Genomic DNA, 16,658 nt, shown 5'->3' on the forward strand with positions numbered 1-16,658 from the left:
TGCTGTCACCACACTTACTGTGCGACGGTGATGATGACCACGGAGGGTCACCACACTTACTGTAAGTGGGTGATGATGACCACGGAGGGTCACCACACTTACTGTACGACGGTGATGATGACCACGGAGGGTCACTACACTTACTGTACGACGATGATGATCATCACGGAGGGTCACCACACTTACTGTACGACGGTGATGATGACCACGTAGAGTCACCACACTTACTGTACGATGATGATGGTGTATTGCTGTCACCACACTTACTGTGCGACGGTGATGATAACCACGGAGGGTCACCACACTTACTGTACGACGGTGATGATGACCACGGAGGGTCACCACACTTACTGTACGACGGTGATGATGACCACGGAGGGTCACCACACTTACTGTACGACGGTGATGATCACCACGGAGGGTCACTACACTTACTGTACGACGATGATGATCACCACGGAGGGTCACCACACTTACTGTACGACGGTGATGATGACCACGGAGGGTCACTACACTTACTGTACGACGGTGATGATCACCACGGAGGGTCACTACACTTACTGTACGACGATGATGATCACCACGGAGGGTCACCACACTTACTGTACGACGGTGATGATCACCACGGAGGGTCACTACACTTACTGTACGACGATGATGATGACCACGGAGGGTCACCACACTTACTGTACGACGGTGATGATGACCACGGAGGGTCACCACACTTACTGTACGACGGTGATGATGACCACGGAGGGTCACTACACTTACTGTACGACGGTGATGATGACCACGGAGGGTCACCACACTTACTGTACGACGGTGATGATGACCACGGAGGGTCACCACACTTACTGTAAGTGGGTGATGATGACCACGGAGGGTCACCACACTTACTGTACGACGGTGATGATGACCACGGAGGGTCACTACACTTACTGTACGACGATGATGATCATCACGGAGGGTCACCACACTTACTGTACGACGGTGATGATGACCACGTAGAGTCACCACACTTACTGTACGACGATGATGGTGTATTGCTGTCACCACACTTACTGTGCGACGGTGATGATAACCACGGAGGGTCACCACACTTACTGTACGACGGTGATGATGACCACGGAGGGTCACCACACTTACTGTACGACGGTGATGATGACCACGGAGGGTCACCACACTTACTGTACGACGGTGATGATCACCACGGAGGGTCACTACACTTACTGTACGACGATGATGATCACCACGGAGGGTCACCACACTTACTGTACGACGGTGATGATGACCACGGAGGGTCACTACACTTACTGTACGACGGTGATGATCACCACGGAGGGTCACTACACTTACTGTACGACGATGATGATCACCACGGAGGGTCACCACACTTACTGTACGACGGTGATGATCACCACGGAGGGTCACTACACTTACTGTACGACGATGATGATGACCACGGAGGGTCACCACACTTACTGTACGACGGTGATGATGACCACGGAGGGTCACCACACTTACTGTACGACGGTGATGATGACCACGGAGGGTCACTACACTTACTGTACGACGGTGATGATGACCACGGAGGGTCACCACACTTACTGTACGACGGTGATGATGACCACGGAGGGTCACCACACTTACTGTACGACGGTGATGATCACCACGGAGGGTCACCACACTTACTGTACGACGATGATGATGACCACGGAGGGTCACCACACTTACTGTACGACGATGATGATGACCACGGAGGGTCACCACACTTACTTTAGATCGGTCATGATGACCACGGAGGGTCACCACACTTACTGTACGACGGTGATGATGACCACAGAGAGTCACCACACTTACTGTAAGTGGGTGATGATGACCACGGAGGGTCACCACACTTACTGTACGGCGGTGATGATGACCACAGAGAGTCACCACACTTATTGTACGACGGTGATGATGACCACGGAGGGTCACCACACTTACTGTGGGTCGGTCATGATGACCACGGAGGGTCACTACATTTACTGTAGGTCGGTCATGATGACCACGGAGAGTCACCACACTTACTGTACGACGGTCATAATGATCACGGAAGGTCACCACACTTACTGTGGTTCTCCATCGCCAGCTACAGGGTGGAGAGCCTTAAGTGAGATGTGCCAAAACATAGCTTTATCAAATCAAGCTTTCCCTGTGTTAGATGTTACCACACTACGCTGAAGATGTTCTTGTAAAAGAATGAGAAAAACTTTCCTACCCTGACGAACCTTTTTATACTTTTCAGCGAAGCAAAAAGTGTAAACAACACAAACGTTAAGTAATTAGAAAAGAAAATTACAATGTATCATTTAGGAATATGTATTGGAAAAATGCTACAGAAAACGGAGGGAAACTGAATAATTTTTTTGTGTGAAAATGTTAGTATTCCATCACAAGGTTTGGCTTTCAATGCATTACTTTTTCTTCTTTAAATATTTTTTTCCGGGGTTTCTTAGAGCCTATGATTAGATACTAGATTTTTAAATCTTGCCATAAAACCCTGAAACTATTATCTATTTTCCCTCTCATTTTACGGACAATGAGAGTCATACTTCTGCATAGGGCTCTAAAGTTAATTTGGCCAACTAACCAGTATTAAATTCTCATGAAAATATATGTGAAAGTCAATTGGAATTTTATACAACAAACATAGCTTGGGAAGTGAGTCAGTTGTTGTTCGCTGATGATACAGCGCTGGTGGCTGATTCATGTGAGAAACTGTAGAAGCTGGTGACTGAGTTTGGTAAAGTGTGTGAAAGAAGAAAGTTAAGAGTAAATGTGAATATGAGCAAGGTTATTAGGTACAGTAGGGTTGAGGGTCAAGTCAATCGAGATGTAAGTTTGAATGGAGAAAAACTGGAGGAAGTGAAGTGTTTTAGATATCTGGGAGTGGATTTGGCAGCGGATGGAACCATGGAAGCGGAAGTGAATCATAGGGTGGAGGAGGGGGCGAAAATTCTGGGAGCCTTGAAGAGTGTGTGGAAGTCGAGAACATTATCTCGGAAAGCAAAAATGGGTATGTTTAAAGGAATAGTGCTTCCAACAATGTTGTATGGTTGCGAGGCGTGGGCTATGGATAGAGTTGTGCGCAGGAGGGTGAATGTGCTGGAAATGAGATGTTTGAGGACAATATGTGGTGTAAGGTGGTTTGATCGAGTAAGTAATAATAGGGTAAGAGAGATGTGTGGTAATAAAAAGAGTGTGGTTGAGAGAGCAGAAGAGAGTGTTTTGAAATGGTTTGGGCACATGGAGACAACGAGTGAGGAAAGATTGACCAAGAGGATATATGTGTCAGAGGTGGAGGGAACGAGGAGAAGTGGGAGACCAAATTGGAGGTGGAAAGATGGAGTGAAAAAGATTTTGAGTGATCGGGGCTTGAACATGCAGGAGGGTGAAAGGAGGGCAAGGAATAGAGTGAATTGGATCGATGTGGTATACCGGGGTCGACGTGCTGTCAATGGATTGAACCAGGGCATGTGAAGCGTCTGGGGTAAACCATGGAAAGTTGTGTGGGTCCTGGATGTGGAAAGGGAGCTGTGGTTTCGGTGCATTATTACATGACAGCTAGAGACTGAGTGTGAACGAATGGAGCCTTTGTTGTCTTTTCCTAGCGCTACCTCGCACACATGAGGGGGGAGGGGGTTGTTATTTCATGTGTGGCGAGGTGGCGATGGGAATGAATAAGGGCAGACAGCATGAATTATGTACATGTGTGTATATGTATATGTCTGTGTGTGTGTATATATAAATGTATACGTTGAGATGTATAGGTATGTATATTTGCGTGTGTGGACGTGTATTTATATAGATGTGTATGTGGGTGGGTTGGGCCATTCTTTCGTCTGTTTCCTTGCGCTACCTCGCTAACGCGGGAGAAAGCGACAAAGCAAAGTGAATAAATAAATAAATATATATAAATATGTACAGATAGATAGATAAATAGATATAGAGATAGATATAGTTAATAAGATGGACTCGATTAGGGCTTCCGCTGTCCTTGCCGTCCTAACTAACAGAAAATAATTACGGTTCAATGTTAAAGGAAAAATAGTCATTCAGTATATGATTATCCTCTGGCCATCAAGGAGAGGACTAATACAGATAATTCAACATAACATACATCAGTCAGGAGAGAGTAGAGAGGATGACAGTGATCAGGAAGCTGACATATGATGAAGAATCAGTTGGGTCACACATCCAGTGTTGACACAGAGTATAGAGGCCACACAATATACAAAGTTGGGGTGTCTGTATAACGATATAACAACACAGAGTTTAACTTTACACCGTCACAGTTGTCCTGCTCATGAGTACAACACTAGTCACGTAGAGAGAGTCTTTAACAACTTTAAAGTTTTATTCTACTGAGAGAAAAAAAGAAAATCAACACAGTGATTGCTCGGCGGGACACTTCAAACATTCCTTTAACGAAGACAAATTGACGGACTTACGCAGGATCGTCAGTGTATAGTTCATTTTGTCTTTTATCCATGTCAGACGCGCTCTGTTAACTCCACAGTTTCTCTTTTCATTTTTTTTTCTAATAAATCTCTTTCAGTTGTGTCATATAATCCAATTTATGTTTGGAAGTATTCGTATTCATTTAACCCTAGTAACAAAAACTAGGTTACACTTTTTCTCTTCTTCCGAAGAACGTTTGTTAAAAAAAATCATTTTCTTTTTGTACAGTTTTCTTGGAGACTGTCGTGTCCTTTCATTTTTTTGGCGACGAGTACTTCATGAATCATTATTTGGCAGTAGATATTCCTATCCCAAATTGCTAACAACTCACAATGTACTCCTAAATACGTGGACTGCAAATTTGTATATAGGACATGTAATAATCCTGATTTTCTTGTGTGTAGAATTACGAGTGGGTTAACTCGACCAAAGACGTCTTGAAGCCAAAATTACACATTCAAAGAAAGTTAGGGTTTCATTAGTCAGTATATATGTATCTAAAACCTAAAGTTTCATGGAATTATATACTCATTTTTCTCTTTACTTTTCTATTTTCACACTTACTATATACCTTACTTGGTCTTTCCTCTAGAGTCAATAAGACAATTTAAAGCTGGGCACATAATGCACCTGTGGTGCATAAACTTGTTTCAGTTTCACTTTCTTAAAGTAAACACGTTTATCGATGTATATCAACTGACTTATATTTCTCTCTTGTGTCTCCCCTGATGATGTGATTATTACACGAAAGTGCACTTGGGAACTTATCGTGCTTCATTTTCCCTGTGGACTCCTTGTATTTAACTTTCTAAAGGGGGAACCAGAAGAAGGAGTCACGCGGGGAGTGCTCATCCTCCTCGAAGGCTCAGATTGGGGTGTCTAAATGTGTGTGGATGTAACCAAGATGAGAAAAAAGGAGAAATAGGTAGTATGTTTGAGGAAAGGAACCTGGATGTTTTGGCTCTGAGTGAAACGAAGCTCAAGGGTAAAGGGGAAGAGTGGTTTGGGAATGTCTTGGGAGTAAAGTCAGGGGTTAGTGAGAGGACACGAGCAAGGGAAGGAGTAGCACTTCTCCTGAAACAGGAGTTGTGGGAGTATGTGATAGAGTGTAAAAAAGTAAATTCTAGATTGATATGGGTAAAACTGAAAGTTGATGGAGAGAGATGGGTGATTATTGGTGCATATGCACCTGGGCATGAGAAGAAAGATCATGAGAGGCAAGTGTTTTGGGAGCAGCCGAAGGAGTTTGTTAGTGGCGTTGATGCACAAGACCGATTTATAGTGATGGGTGATTTGAATGAAAAGGTGAGTAATGTGGCAGTTGAGGGAATAATTGGTATACATGGGGTGTTCAGTGTTGTAAATGGAAATGGTGAGGGGCTTGTAGATTTATGTGCTGAAAAAGGACTGGTGATTGGGAATACCTGGTTTAAAAAGCGAGATATACATAAATATACGTATGTAAGTAGGAGAGATGGCCAGCGAGCGTTATTGGATTACGCGTTAATTGATAGGCGCGCGAAAGAGAGACTTTTGGATGTTAATGTGCTGAGAGGTGCAACTGGAGGGATGTCTGATCATTATCTTGTGGAGGCGAAGGTGAGGATTTGTAGGGGTTTTTAGAAAAGAAGAGAGAATGTTGGGGCGAAGAGAGTGGTGAGAGTAAGTGAGCTTGGGAAGGAGACTTGTGTGAGGAAGTACCAGGAGGGACTGAGTAAAGAAAGGAAAAAGGTGAGAAACAAAGGAGGTAAGGGGAGTGGGGGAGGAATGGGATGTATTTAGGGAAGCAGTGACAGCTTGCGCAAAAGATGCTTGTGGTACGAGAAGCGTGGGAGGTGGGTTGATTAGAAAAGGTAGTGAGTGGTGGGAGGAAGTAAGATTATTAGTGAAAGAGAAGAGAGAGGCATTTGGACGATTTTTGCAGGGAAGAAATGCAAATGAGTGGGAGATGTATAAAAGAAAGAGGCAGGAGGTCAAGAGAAAGGTGCAAGAGGTGAAAAAGAGCAAATGAGAGTTGGGGTGAGAGAGTATCATTAAATTTTAGGGAGAATAAAAAGATGTTTTGGAAGGAGGTAAATAAAGTGCGTAAGACAAGGGAGCAAATGGGAACTTTAGTAAAGGGGGCTAATGGGGAGGTGATAACAAGTAGTGGTCATGTGAGGAGATGGAGTGAGTAGTTTGAAGGTTTGTTGAATGCGTTTGATGATAGAGTGGCAGATATAGGGTGTTTTGGTCGAGGTGGTGTGCAAAGTGAGAGGGTTAGGGAAAATGATTTGGTAAACAGAGAAGAGGTAGTAAAAGCTTTGCGGAAGATGAAAGCCGGCAAGGCAGCAGGTTTGGATGGTATTGCAATGGAATTTATTCAAAAAGGGGATGACTGTATTGTTGACTGGTTGGTAAGGTTATTTAATGTATGTATGATTCATGGTGAGGTGCCTGAGGATTGGCGGAATGCTTGCATAGTGCCATTGTACAAAGGCAAAGGGGATAAGAGTGAATGCTCAAGTTACAGAGGTATAAGTTTGTTGAGTATTCCTGGTAAATTATATGGGAGGGTATTGATTGAGAAGGTGAAGGCATGTACAGAGCATCAGATTGGGGGGAAGAGCAGTGTGGTTTCAGAAGTGGTAGAGGATGTGTGGATCAGGTGTTTGCTTTGAAGAATGTATGTGAGAAATACTTAAAATAGCAAATGGATTTGTATGTAGCATTTATGGATCTGGAGAAGGTATATGATAGAGTTGATAGAGATGCTCTGTGGAAGGTATTAAGAATATATGGTGTGGGAGGCAAGTTGTTGGAAGCAGAGAAAAGTTTTTATCGAGGATGCAAGGCGTGTGTACGTGTAGGAAGAGAGGAAAGTGATTGGTCATTAGTGAATGTAGGTTTGCTGCAGAGGTGTGTGATGTCTCCATGGTTGTTTAATTTGTTTATGGATGGGGTTGTTAGGGAGGTGAATGCAAGAGTTTTGGAAAGAGGGGCAAGTATGAAGTCTGTTATGGATGAGAGAGCTTGGGAAGTGAGTCAGTTGTTGTTCGCTGATGATACAGCGCTGGTGTGAGAAACTGCAGAAGCTGGTGACTGAGTTTGGTAAAGTGTGTGAAAGTAGAAAGTTAAGAGTAAATGTGAATAAGAGCAAGGTTATTAGGTACAGTAGGGTTGAGGGTCAAGTCAACTGGGAGGTAAGGTTGAATGGAGAAAAACTGGAGGAAGTAAAGTGTTTTAGATATCTGCGTGTGGATATGGCAGCGGATGGAACCATGGAAGCGGAAGTGAATCATAGGTTGGGGAAGGGGGCGAAAATTCTGGGAGCCTTGAAGAATGTTTGGAAGTCGAGAACATTATCTCGGAAAGCAAAAATAGGTATGTTTGAAGGAATAGTGGTTCCAACAATGGTGTATGGCTGCGAGGCGTGGGCTATGGATAGAATTGTGCGCAGGAGGGTGGATGTGCTGGAAATGAGATGTTCGAGGACAATATGTGGTGTGAGGTAGTTTGATCGAGTAAGTAACGTAAGGGTAAGAGAGATGTGTGGAAATAAAAAGAGTGTGGTTGAGAGAGCAGAAGAGGGTGTTTTGAAATGGTTTGGTCACATGGAGAGAATGAGTAAGGAAAGATTGACCAAGAGGATATATGTGTCAGAGGTGGAGGGAACGAGGAGAAGTGGGAGACCAAATTGGAGGTGGAAAGATTGAGTGAAAAAGATTTTGAGTGATCGGGGCCTGAACATGCAGGAGGGTGAAAGGCGTGCAAGGAATAGAGTGAATTGGACCGATGTGGTATACCGGGGTCGACGTGCTGTCAATGGATTGAACCAGGGCATGTGAAGCGTCTGGGGTAAACCATGGAAAATTCTGTGGGGCCTGGATGTGGAAAGGGAGCTGTGGTTTCGGTGCATTATTACATGACCACTAGAGACTGAGTGTGAACGAATGTGGCCTTTGTTGTCTTTTGCTAGCGCTAACTCGCACACATGAGGGGGGAGGGGGTTGTTATTCCATGTGTGGCGAGGTGGCGATGGAAATGAATAAAGGCAGACAGTATGAATTATGTACATGTGTATATATGCATATGTCTTTGTGTGTATTATATGTGTACATTGAGATGTATAGGTATGTATATTTGCGTGTGTGGACGTGTATGTATATACATGTGTAGGTGGGTGGGTTGGGCCATTCTTTCGTCTGATTCCTTGCGCTACCTTGCTAACGCGGGAGACAGCGACAAAGTAAAATAAATAAATAAATATATATATATATATATATATATATATATATATATATATATATATATATATATATATAAAGGAGGTAAACAAATACGACTTTCTAATCCCTGAGGATCTGGCGAGCAGCGGGATATAAAACTGGGGACAAGTGACATGAAGAGCCAATTCGTTTAAAATCTTGATGTTCTCTGACATTTTATTTCGTCCTGCCGTGTCAAGGGTTTTTGCGAAATGATTTCACGACAGGAACGTTCGTATTATGTTATATGGAATTTGGCTGCACCTGGACACATCTTACTCTTGAGATACGCGACTCGCATCAGGGTATAAGATGTATTAGTTGCTCTCAATAACCGACAGTTTCTTGTATATATGACACAACTCGCAATTTGTGTATTTTTCTTTTGATGAGAAAAGAAAATTCCTCATGATTAAGACATTTAGCATATCTTGTACTATAGATATGTAGATATGAGAAAGACTTTTATTTTCAAAATTCTTTTGCTTAATAGCAAGTTATATTGCGAAAGAGAGTACAGTCTCAACAATGGTTGGAGTTTAATTCCATTTTCCAGTGAATGTGTCAACAGGGCAGGCTGGAAGGTATTCCTGGAATGCATTACGGTGTTTTGTCTGTGTTGTTTACTCCATGGTCAACAGCCTCATGTGAATGTTTCTGTGTCTTGTTGCATGTCTTCTGGATATACATCCGACTGGGTGTATCAGAAACAGAAAGTCGCCTCTGCTATGTTAAGTCATGCATTAGTGAACCAAGATCAGGGTGAAAATTTCCGTAGAAAGCCATTTAGGGAAGGAGTTCAACCCTAATTACGATTTTTCAGTGTCTTTCTGTTTTATTACTTATGTCTGTGTCGTCCTGGCCCAACCTCCACAATCCCTGAAGCTCTCTGTCACAACTTGAATCACCACATTAATCAAGTTGTACATAACGTCGATAACAGTATTGTCCAACCTCCTCTTCACTTCTTTATTGCTCTTAACGGCCGGATTTACTGGATTAACGTGCTCTCTCTCGAAGTCCAGGTCAGGGCTGTGAATGCAACAAGTAGTTATCGATTATAGACAAGACGGCCTCAGATCTGCCTCATTTACCTCGTTGTTGCTCTGCAGGAGGACACATCCAATAATTGCCTGAGTTGGGGTCGTGGTGTATTGGCTGGAGACTGACGCCTTCAACACATACAGTCAGAGTCCGAGGCCGTGCTGAGGTTACTGGTCAAGGTCTTGCCTTGGGTGGAGTCGAGACAGACCAGAGAAATGTTTAATGTTTTTCCTGAACAGCGACTTCCTCTATAGACCAGACGGCAGAGCCCGACGATCCTTCAGCTTAAGGCTCAGCTTAAGTATCCGCATCAACACTGAACGCTGACGGGATCATAAGGGGATACTCTACAGCGATCCTCTGTCGCACACTCTTCTTTATTAAGGGTTCTCGGTCTGTGTAAGCGGGAAGGACCTCCAGTTGTTCCATCTGCATTTGGTAACCTCTATATCTTTTATTCATACCCGAAGAGCAACTTGCTAGACGCATAGTTGAGTTACGCCTGAGACATGTCTAATGAAGCAAGGTCAGGGGCTGTACAAAAGTAGTCGTAATCTGTCTACCATACCCAGGAGGTCATATGAGCCAAGTATGACTGCCAGAGAAGACGCCGCTTGTAATGAAAGCCATTACCAATAAACCGTAGACAATTAAGTTAGATCCTAGATGTAAGAGTATACATGTACAACGGACGTCTAAACCAAACGTTTAAAGACGGAAAAGCATTCATCTATAGAAGTTTTCTTGTACCATGGAATACATAGTACCTAGCCAGCCTACTGGGGCGCCAGTCTTAGCCAGTCAGATACCACACTGAAGGACTAACCATCTGTAGGTGGAGTCACCCGGTCACACAGGTCACCTGTCTCTTGAGTCAACCATGTATTCCCGTGCACAAATACACTAGCACATCTATGTTGAAGTTAATGTCTAATGATAATTTGCTCCTCTATCATCACCTCTAATTTCAGTAAATATCTTAGAAATGAGGCGATTCTCATGTCACCTCATCTTCCCTTGTATAACTGATATTCTTCAGCAACCTTCAGTGGGGCCTTCTTACACAGTTTTGTCATAAGACTGTGAACAAGGTAGACGACATAGGAATGCCATAAGACTGTAAGCGTGGTACACAACATAGGAATGCCATAAGACTGTGAACAAGGTACACAACATTGGAATGTCATAAGACTGTGAACAAGGTACACAACATAGGAATGCCATAAGACTGTGAACAAGGTACACAACATAGGAATGTCATAAGACTGTGAACAAGGTACACAACATAGGAATGTCATAAGATTGTGAACAAGGTACACAACATAGGAATGCCATAAGACTGTGAACAAGGTACACAACATAGGAATGTCATAAGACTGTGAACAAGGTACACAACATTGGAATGTCATAAGACTGTGAACAAGGTACACAACATAGGAATGTCATAAGATTGTGAACAAGGTACACAACATAGGAATGCCATAAGACTGTGAACAAGGTACACAACATAGGAATGTCATAAGACTGTGAACAAGGTACACAACATTGGAATGTCATAAGACTGTGAACAAGGTACACAACATAGGAATGTCATAAGACTGTGAACAAGGTACACAACACTGTAGGTCCTTTGGTGAGGCGTACTGGCGGGTGTCAGGATCCTCCGACGCTACAGTTCCCCATAACTCTGTCATTCCCTCAACATTATGGATCAACATCACTTAACACTCACGTCCTGCCAACCAGCCAGGTCAGCTAACTCGGACCTAACTGATCTTCGCTGCTAGTCACGCAGGCCAAGGTGAGGTCAATATTCGCGTTCTTAAAGGTGCAGGCACGATACCTTCATTTACTCTGATGGAACAGTAAAAGATAAGTAAATTACGTTACACATTTGGGCTTTCATCTAAAGCCTATTCCAAATGTGGTGTACCATCCATTCCAGTTGCTTGAGCTATCTATCTTTACTTTTCTAAACATGAGACTGCTCCATTATATGCGTTGAATAAAGATTAGCTGTTCATCACGGGAAGTAACATATGATCTTTTACATGTATGAATTAAACTTTTCCGATTAACATCTCGGTATCGCGCTTACCCAAACAATGCGAATGCTAGAAATCTACGTCCTGTAAAATGACAACTCTTCTGCACCTTCAGGAAGACGTAGAAGGTGTTCCAGACTTACGTAAGTTTACGAAAAAGAATACAATGATATAGAGAAAATATAAGACAAAAGACGTTAACCAACTCTTAGAAACTTTGCTGACACACGACCTTGAACCACCAGCACAGAGAACCCTTGATCGCATGAAGATTCAAACATATTTACTGATCGTGTTTAGACTTTACACTGCCTCTCAGAGTTAGGTCCAGACACGTTCAGTTGTTTCACTCGCCAGATTCTCCTGATGTTTCCGGTGACCAGAATGTTGAACCTTATATTTTCTTGCTATCTTTACCTGGACATGGAAATACATTTTCTCTTCCTGGTCCGATCTAATGGAAACTTACTATTCCAGGAAGAGTTTGGCCGCCTCCAGTTTAATTCATCTGGCCCAACTTTGCCTGACCGGACGTAAAGATACAGCAGTGACCTGGATGGTGATGAGCAGGGAGGCTTTTCGGCTCCTGGGGAGGAAATTCTTTCAGTGTCTGGAACAAGAACCTCCCTGGTCAACCCTGGAGCAAGACGATGGTTTAAGTATTAGGTTCCTCGGGTTCCATACGACGCTTCAGGACTGTTAGCGTTTCTGCAGATTAAACTCCTCTGCGGAAAAGATCGTTCCTTATTTAGTCATTACGTTGCGTACCATAACTGCATTCTTATCTTTGTGATCAGGCTAGCAGAGATCTTCACAATGTACTTCATGCTTGAGCCATGTTTATAGCCTTAGTGAGGGTAAATTTGTTCATAATGCTGGATGTGTGGATGTGGTTTTTTCCTAGAATCAGTTTCTTTTCATTGATATGATGTTTTCATTATACATTACATCCCCATACCACATACTCATCATACACTGCTTGACGATACCTTGTGATGGCCGCTCATCGACTGTCTCAGCCTCTCTCTCTCTCTCTCTCTCTCTCTCTCTCTCTCTGATTACTGAAAGGGTTAGTGACGGCTCCTCAAAGAGCCAGCACTTCAGTGGCTGTCAAATCTTACTCCTTTGTCCCAAGTTAGTTTCTTCTTTCTTTTTTCTTCTTCGCCCACAAGTGGGCTGCTGACTTTCAGCCCATAAGACATACAGTTCCTCCATATCATTCAAACATTGCATTTGACTATATATAGTGCACATAACTTGTTCTTCTTAACTCTTAGACTCTCATGTGGATGACGCCTTTTGGCAAAATTTCGTCTTAAGTCCTCATCAGTAATTAAGTATATAAGTACTCTCTAAGTGGCTTTGTATAGCCTTAGGCCGCACTCTTTGCTATCGTTAACTGAAGCGAAGCTCATGATATGAGGGGATGGCTCTTTACTCTTAAGTCTATTGAATCTTATTACTTTTTCTCGTCTGTTCGATATCTTGACCGAGGTGGATCTTCTCTCTTTCTGCCTGCTATTGACTTGCTTGTGCAAAATAGTACAAAATCTAAGCCTTTGCATAATATTTCTTATGTATTTCTGTTCACTCCATTCATTCTCTCAATCAGTCTTATCTTTGTTTTATTCTATTCGCCGTCTTCCGCGTTAATGAGGTAGCGTTAAGAACAAAGGACTGAGCCTTTGAGGGAAATCCTCACTTGGCCCCTTTCTCTGTTCCTTCTTTTGGAAAATCATAAAGAGAGGGGAGGATTTCCAGTCCTCCGCTCCCTTAGCCTTACCTATCCATGAATTTTCTTTAGTTTTCTCATTGTGCTTATAGACTTATAATTCAACACCTGATTCATACTGTATAATTCTTCTCTCATCTGGAAAGTAAATCACACTCGTTCTCCTCATCTGTAACAGATGTTGAACTTAACCAGGTTTTTATAAACACAACATACAGGAGAATTTTTCGAGCATCATTTAGAAATCTAAAAAGAAAAAGACCAACGTACTGTATAATAAATGGCAACGGAATGATAATCAAAGGTTTAAAACAGAACGTCTATGATGAAAAGCGTAAAGATTAAATCCCGTATAGAATATTTGCTGATTCACAAAAAATAATTTGGTCATCTCTTATACTGCGTATGATTCGTTCGTGTCGTGCGTCAAGGACAGTATAGCATGACAAAGCTTTGTAAAGGCGGCTCAGATGACTGAGATTACAGTACACTGCTCTAACGAGATACCGGACACTGGCAAGGCTTCACTTGGTTCGTGAATATTCAATTTCGCAGCGAAGTTAACACATATTCATTTCCTCCTTTATCACTTATCCTCTCTTCACTCGACTTGTTTTCCTCCACCTCCTCCTTTTCTCTTTCTTCTTTTTCTTCATCATTTTTCTTTTTCTCTCCCCCTCTCATCCTTCGGTTCTCCCTCCGTACTCTTATCTAATTCTGTTTCTCCATGTTCCTCTCTTCTTTGTTCTCTATGTCTTCTCACCCGTTTCTTCTCTCTTCTTTTCACCATTCTCTCATCCATTCCCACTATCCCCCCAGTTCCTTCCCCTATCCAGGATAATATTACATAACTTCATGGCTGGACAAAGGGGTTACTGAAGGTATCATAATACAGCTACATAACAACAGTGATTTTCAAGATATCAAGACGCAACTATGTAGCGACTGCGAGTCTCGATATATCAAGACAGAACAACATAACAACAGTGGTTCTGGAGATATCAAGACACAGCCTCATAGTAACAGCGTCTCATAAGAAGTCATAATAGAACTAAATAGCTCGATCACAAAGGTTCTGAAAACACCAAGAGAAGAGACAAAACCACCTGCCCTTCATAAGTCTCTTTTGCACATTTGTTCACAGAAAATTCTCCAAATTCTGTAATTTTTGAAAACATTTAGAAAATATATCACTCACATAAGTTAAGATTAACACAATCTCTTCCTTACAATGAATGATAGATGATATAGATAATTACTTATACAGCACAGGTAAGCAAAATGCAAAATCATCATATCTGAGATAAGAATATAACTGAAAATGATGAGGAAATTAACTGCTTTCTTTGTACATCGGCTAGGAAGGAAATTTTTCAAAGTAAAACATTTTGTTTGCTGGCCTGTGAGTGACGTTCATCTGCAAAGATAATGGTGAATATCATGATCGTTTGTGTGTATACCATAGCATATTACCTTCACACAATACTGCTGTATTATCTGGCAGAGGAAAAGTGGCTTACTATCGGTCAGTTAATTATGATTCAGATGTACAAATGACACCCTAAAATGCGATGAAAACCTGATATTGCTTTTCAAGAATCCACTCTTGCAAGGAAAAGAGAAATGATGGTTCACACGATCCCTCTGTACAACAGAGTCAATAGTTCCTGTAGTCTACCTTGCACTAAGAACCAGATCCATTAGAAAAGACGTTACATCATTATTATCTTTCACTGAGACCCCGAACTTCACAGTCACCTTGGTGGTACAGTTCATGGGCCAAATATCTTAACCTGCGGCAGATATATCCCAAGACCAGGGCACTTTAATCGCCAGCCACCCGCCACGTGCATCCCGTAATGGTCCTGTGGCAACCAAACCACATCTCTTCCGGCAGCTTGGCCTCCTGTAGTCTATCCACTGATTTGTGGCAGGAGGACGTCCTGTGAGGTAATTCCTCGTACCTGAGCTAACACTTGCACATCATTGCTAAGCTATAACGATAACAAACTGCAGTAGACTAATGTGATGCAATGTTAATGAAATATAAGACCCCAAGATCCGCTTTTCTATGGCACACCTACAGCTTCAAGGCTGCGCCCCACGCAGGAGCAGGGAAATGATGGACTCTACTGAAGCAAGAAGTTTCTCGACGGGACCGTCCTCCATTTCGTCCATGGACGATGGCACACCCTCACCCTAGGTGACCTTTCACTCGTGGCATAACCAAAATTAGGGGAATCCAGTAATATATTCTATGTATATATATATATATATATATATATATATATATATATATATATATATATATATATATATATATATATACTCTCTGAAGGCTCAGATTGAGATGTCTATTTATGTGTAGATGTAACCAAAATGAGATGAAAGGAGAGATAGGTAGTATGTTTGAGGAAAGGAACCTGGATGTTTTGGCTTGATTGAAACGAAAATCAAGGGTAAAGGGGAAGAGTGGTTTGGGAATGTCCTGGGAGTATAGTCAGGGATTGGTGAGAGGACAAGAGCAAATGAAGGAGTAGCACTACTCCTGAAGCACGAGTTGCGGGAGTATGTGATAGAGTGTAAGAAAGTAAACTCTAGATTGATATGGGTAGAACTAAAAGTGGATGGAGAGAGATGGGTGACTATTGGTGCATATGCACCTGGGCATGAGAAGAAAGATCATGAGAGACAAGTGTTTTGGGAGCAACTGATTGAGTGTGTTAGCAGCTTTGATGCACGAGCCCGGTTATAGTGATGGGTGATTTCAATGCAGAGGTGAGTAATGTGGCAGTTGAGGGTATCATTGGTGCACTTGGTATGTTCAGTGTCGTAAATGGAAATGGTGAAGAGCTCGTAGATTTGTGTGTTTTTTCTGAAAAAGGACTTGTGATTGGGAATACCTGGTTTAAAAAGAGAGATATACATAAGTATACGTATGTAAGTAGGAGAGATGGCCAAAGAGCGTTGTTGGATTACTTGTTAATTGATAGGCGAGTGAAAGAGAGACTTTTGGATGTTAATGTGCCGAGAGGGGCAACTGGAGGGATGTCTGATCATTATCTTGTGGAGGCGGAGGTGAAGATT

The sequence above is a fragment of the Panulirus ornatus genome, chromosome 14 (assembly GCF_036320965.1).
Source record: "Panulirus ornatus isolate Po-2019 chromosome 14, ASM3632096v1, whole genome shotgun sequence".
Classification (NCBI taxonomy): Eukaryota; Metazoa; Arthropoda; class Malacostraca; order Decapoda; family Palinuridae; genus Panulirus; species Panulirus ornatus.